We start from the raw sequence: 6656 nt of genomic DNA, 5'->3' as shown, positions 1-6656 counted from the left end.
GTTTATATTTCATTTTTATTATTCTTTATGTATTTATTGTTTTGTATTCTGGGTGTGTGTATTTTATTGCTATGACTGTATCCCCTGTCAATGTTATATCTTCAAAAAATAAAAAATAATATAATTGTATTTTGCTAAAATGAACGAAATGAACGAAATGACTCGAAAAAAGATTCGTTCGTTTTTGCTGAACGAGACTCAAAGGTCCGAGCCGGTGAAATGATCCAAACTTCCCATCACTACTCCGGAGCACTATTCAAGGCTAAGTGTATCCCATCATGCATCATGTTCTGGAAGTGTTTTTACTTTTATTGGTGCAGAAATGAGTAGTGGTGATATTTATTTTGTACAACATTTGCAACTGCTTTTTATCACTTAATTAGAAGCACCACAAATTAAAATTATGTCATGTTATAGGGACTACTGAACAGACATTTAGAAATTGATTTTAAAATGCAAAGTATTTCAAATTAAAATTAAAATATAGCTATGTAAACACTTGCATTTTTACAACACTATAAGTGTGTCCCATCAGGTAATGAAAAGTTCGACACACTTGTGGTCTTCATCCTCACTTGAAGACTTCGGCCAAATACAGGAAATACGTCATTTAAGTAATCAAGTGGTCAAGTGCAAAGACTGCAAGTGTGAGTATTTGGACAAAGCCTGATACTGGGGAGTGCGAGTGGCTATATGTGAGTGCTGATTGGCAGCAACAGGTGCGGGTGATTAGAATGCTGGTGATAGGGACCTTGTTAGCTTGGCTGAATCCCTGACAAACACCATGCATGCATGTGCATGTAAGAATTACTTTATAAAGCTTTGTATGAAGTTTTGACCCACATGCACAACACACATAATACAGTAATGCTGAAAAATGACACATCAAATTGTTATAAAATGTGCAGGGGGAGCCAAATGAGTACCATTCTCCCTCATTTATGCCAAATCTGGTGAAGCACTTCCTACCTCAGGCCCCTCTCTGCAGTAATTCGACATTTAATTAAATGCAAATATTAAGATCACAGTATAAAAACATTTAAAATTGTAATTAGTAGAACATATATTTATGTAAATACATTTTCAAACATATTTTAGCAAATATATTTCTTGGCCATTTTTTTTTTTTACAATTTATTCAAATGTAAAATATTTGCAAAAATACATATTTTAAATATATGAATATATTTTCAGAATACACAGTAAAAAAAAAAAACTTTTTTTAAATATTTTTTCCCAGTCATTTTAAATTGTATGCAAAATTACTAACAATATCTGTAAAATTAAGAATGCAGCTGTTATTTTAAGTATTATATCATTATCAACGCATTACAGTAATTTTCTTTTTTATACAGCTAAATACTGTATTATTCATAGAGTATTTTTCTGTTTTCTTAAGATACATAGAAATGTATGAAAAAAATCCAAAAAGAATGGCGATAATAATTTAGGAAATCACCACCAGATGATGCAAATGGCACCATTACTCACACAGTTAAAAAAATTAATAAAAAAGTGTTTAAAAAAAATGGTCAAATGAGTATCTGAAGGATCTGAAAAACTGTAAAATTTAAGTAAAATATCCTAATTTATATAAAGTACAAAATTGTAATTTAAACTTTAACAAACACTGTTATTTTACAGGTATTTTTGTGAATTATTATGATCAAACACTTTCCCTGAATAAATCAATAAACAGTTAAGTGGCTTGCAGCAACAGAACACTAAACAGTAAGAGATCTGAAGTGAAGCTGCGGATGCTGTTTGTGGAGTTGTTTAATGAGATCTTGAGAGATCTGTCAGTGTTTCATGCTCTGTTGGGATTTGTGGGGTTTCTGTTGTCTGAGTTTTGTGGGTCACCATTGTGCTGAAGACTAGAGTCTGTGCTTCAGTCCAGGATGAACCAGAAAGAGTTGATGTTATGCTGCATGCTGCTTTGTAGTCACTAACCAGTGATGTTTATATATTCATCAGCTCATGCATGTGTTATTGTGTTTTATAAAGTATTTCAAAATAACAGTGTTTTCCGTTAAAGCGTTTAACTTTCTGCACTTTATTTAAATTAGGATATTTAACTTTCATTTTAAATTATTGTCTTTGGCCGCTGTCGCTGTCTGTCATATTCTTGACCATTTTATTTTAAAGTGAAGGTATTTAACTGCAATAATTCAAGAGATATCTGTTTTGTAAAACATTGAACATTTCTGTGAACGTTTTTTTTTTTTTTTTTTTGCAATGTACTTAAATTAGAATATTTTACTTTAATTTCATGGTTTTTGTTTGGTGGCTGTTGCTGCCAGTCATTTAACCGCTTTCTTATATATATTTTTAAATGTATACAAAAACGTTTATATATAACGTATATTTCTGTATGGGAAATACACACTACTGTACTTACAAAAGTCTTTATTTTTCCTGCAATTTATTTGTCCTAGTGTTTGTTATTTGCATATTTGTTCTTATTTTTATTAACACATATAAAATTAAATAAAAACTAAATCAAATCAAAACTACACTGTGATATATAACTGTACATCATTATCATGAAATAAATGTTTGGTTATACTGCCAACCACTTGAAGATTTTTTTTTTTTTTTTACAATATGAAGAATAAATAATTACATATTTGGCTAATGCTTACATATCAATAATATTTTAGTGTCTAGGGTTAGGGTTAGCCTAAAACATTTATGGACATATCTTGCATGACAGCACTGCAATAAACAATAAATAAGAAATAGGACTAGAAACATTGTAAGGGGGTGGTGTATAGGGTAAACAAGAATATCTTCTTTCCAGATGCATCCTGTTATTCTCGCAGACCTTGCTCAACATCCTTGATTAAGCGAATAAACGATAAAGACAGGAAACACAGACAGGCAAACTCAGAGATATTTCAGCAGAGAGCTTAATATAATTTAACAGTAGCCTTGCTTGTGATTGATATATCAAGTAGCCAAAGTAATGTTGATAAATCGAGATATTTCCATCTGCAGACCCGCAGCGCCAGCAGTTTCGGAACCGGAAGCCAGTTATTTGCTGCGTTCGAAACCGCATACTTCCCTACTATATAGTAGGCAGAAAGCAGGATGTGAGCGAACGAGTATGTTTGAATCCTCAGTATTCATAAAAGAGAAGGTGAGAATTATCTGACTGGTGCACTAATCCTCGCGAGATTCAGACTTACGTATACTTTATTTGCGTTCGAATATGCCCAGCATGGTAGATTTTGGTAGATTTGTCCAATGATGAATCAGCTTGCATGACATGTCCAAAGAATGCTAACCGTTGCATGGTAATTCGACATATCTGGCTTGATTCGATTTAGGACTTCCGCATTGGTTTTCATCGCCGTCCAACAAATCTGGTGAAGCACTTCCTGCCTCAGGCCCCTCTCTGCTCCACACTCATGCTATGATTTATGTATGTATTTTTGGTTACACTTTATTTTGATATGTTGTATGTTGTGGAAAATAAAGTGCAATCAAAATAAAGTGTTAGAAGATATTAAGCAGACAGTCTACTAATACTCTCATGACTGCTAGTTGACATGTAGTTGCAAAGTTACTGTTAGTAGATTGTCTAAAGTGGACTATCAAAATAAAGTGTTACCTTATTTATTTATTATAATTTTTATTTCAGGTTGTTTATTGGTCTATTGGTCATTTTCACAGCTTTCACAAGAGACACTGTCAATGCACTTTTAATAACAATAAGCATTTAAAGTGCATCAATTTGGAGACTAACTGACAATGCAGTAATTCGGCATTTAATTAAATGCAAATATTAAGATCACAGTATAAAAACATTTAAAATTGTTATAATAAAATAATATCCTAAAGAGAAAAGTTTGTCTACTTACACATCGTGTTTACAGTCTCCTTTTCCAGCTGCAGCAGCTAAGCTACATCAGTGATATACAGGCATATATATATAGAGGTGGACAATCACGTGGTGTTTAGAAGAGAAAACGTTTGTTCAACTTGAAGCGGCGATGCTCAGACCAATCAGTGACAGATCATCAAAGTACCGCGCAAATTGGTAGAGAGCAGACGGCTCTGTATGCTTTCGAATCGCTCTCGTCGCGATATTCTTCGCAATATTGGAAATATTTCTGTGTTAAACCGTGAAGGCAAGCCAGTGGATATCATACAAGCAACGTGCAAACTTTGTGCAAGACTTTAGGTCATTGCAAACTGAGTCCGAAATTCTCGTCCGAAATTTTTGCACGTTAAAAAATATATACGACCTCACGTTGTGTCAATAGCTACAGTATGTTTCCATCCAAAGATTCGAATTAAACGTATGCGCAAAACTGGAATATTGCATAAAACATATGCGAATAAAGCACAGCTTCCATCCAACGAGTCAAAGAGAACAAAATCGTCACTCCCTGGTAAACTGTGGCACTAAATATCACAAAAAATATAGGAGAAGCCACTGGATATAATAATTTTCATATATGATAAATGACTTGCGCCTCAGAGAGAGCAGACGTAACACAGTAAATGCTGTCAATGCTTTCGGAGGTGGATGCCTGCTTTTTGGGAACGCAGTCGTGTAAGACAATTATACAGAAATACTTTGACGACAGACTTCGCTCAGGCAATTCAGAATGACCATAACAACATATAGATGCTGTGAACGAGATCGGCCCACTGGTTAGTCAAGTTATCTCATAGTGCAAAGTCACATGACTTTTTCGAAGCGCATGGAGGAATTTATTTGGTAAATGTGTTTTCATCATAGTTAAAAAAAGTTTATCCTACTCAAATGTGCACATACACATTTTTATGCACATTTTTGAATTTATGCGCATCTTGGCGTTTCCATCCAGCGTTTTTTTTTATGCGATATTCCAAAATGCGCATAAAAATAGGTGGATGGAAATGCAGCTAATGATCCCAATGGCAGCCAAATGTTCCAACATGATTGAGTGGGAGATAGTGTCAAAAGCTGCTGTAAGCTTGGTTCAGGCATTTCAGAATGACCATAACAACATATAGATGCTGTGAACGAGATCGGTCCACTGGTTAGTCAAGTTATCTCATAGTGCAAAGTCACATGACTTTTTCGAGGCGCATGGAGGAATTTATTTGGTAAATGTGTTTTCATCATAGTTAAAAAAAGTTTATCCTACTCAAATGTGCACATAAGTTTTTTATGCACATTTTTAGAATTTATGCGCATCTTAGCGTTTACATCCAGCGTTTTTTTTATTAGATATTCAAAAATGCGCATAAAAATAGGTGGATGGAAACGCAGCTAATCACGTTTACACACTGCCTCTGTAACTTTCGTCTGTCATATTAAAAAAAAATCAGATCAGATTTGATTTTCTGTGTTTTCGTATCCGTAACAAGTATTTTAATAGGAAAGGATTTCACCATGAAAGTGAAAGTAAAATCTGACGACGCACGCATTAACGGCACATATTCTCTTAGAGACGACGAGAGACGAATCTACTACATAATATGTGGTATATCACTGCTTTCATTTATTTCCTTAATGTTTCTCTTGTGGCCCCAACAAGAAACAAGAAACGTATTTCGTGTTGAACAGGTTGTTTTTTTTATTCAGTGGCGGAAACAGGCTTCCATACTCAAGTACTAACTAAAAGAATAAACTAAAGAATCAATGTTGTGCTCATATTTTAATGCAGTTATCACAATTACCTAATTTGCAAATCAACAATTTTATTGATTGCAATAAAGAGGATAATGGGAATATTATGAATTCATTATTATAAATAAGACACGTGACGCACAGTGCACCTCCAAAAGCAAGATAACAGGTTTGCGCTTTGTCTGCGTGCTTTGAGACACAAGTCATTTATTTTATATGAAAATCATTGTATACAGTGGCTTCTCCTGCTTTTCTTAGTTATATTTGGTGCCAGTTTATCAGGAAGTGACCGTTTTGTTCTCTTTCAGACTCATTGGGATTAAACACTTTTTTTCCACAACAACAACAAAAGCATTGCAGCTTCAAGCATTACTAACCAGTTTGACTTTATTTCTGTGATACATCTACTGAAGTTCTTATTAAGAATTAACAGATGTTTAGATGTTGATGATTTTTTGAAAATAACATTTGTTGCTTGCTTTAGTTGGGCTCTTGACCCTTGGGTTTTATAGCTTCTGTTTTTTTTAAGACTATCCTTGCTGCAGAGCAGAGACACACAGGATAGATCCACTATATAGCTGTATATTTTGCATGCATGTGCTGTAGAAGCTTTTGAACACATAATTAAAGTTGAAATAAGCATTACAGGGTAGCAATTAGCCAATTAGCCATATGCTTTCTTTGTACTGGCAACTTCACAGATTGGTGTTATTTTGAAATATTGAATATTCATTTTGTGTTTTATCTCCAGGAAACTGCCCGCAAGTGTTGTTTTATTGTAATCTTTATTATAAGAATACTCAACGAACTGATGATTGCACTATGCATAGCTACTTTTTAGGAAAACCATCACCATACCATCAACCACAACCAACCACCATTAAATACAGTATGTCAGTTTTGTCTATTTTTATCTGTAGTGTTTAATTTCTCCAATATCCTAATATCCTAATTAGACAATGTCATTCCATTATATGTGCATTTTGTATGGATTCTAATTTAGTTAATACACACATTTTCAATAATAATA

This window comes from Sinocyclocheilus anshuiensis, unplaced genomic scaffold (genome assembly GCF_001515605.1).
Source record: "Sinocyclocheilus anshuiensis isolate Anshui unplaced genomic scaffold, SAMN03320099.WGS_v1.1 scaffold1649, whole genome shotgun sequence".
Lineage (NCBI taxonomy): Eukaryota > Metazoa > Chordata > Actinopteri > Cypriniformes > Cyprinidae > Sinocyclocheilus > Sinocyclocheilus anshuiensis.
The sequence above is the reverse complement of the archived record's forward strand: the minus strand, read 5'-3'. Positions refer to the sequence as shown.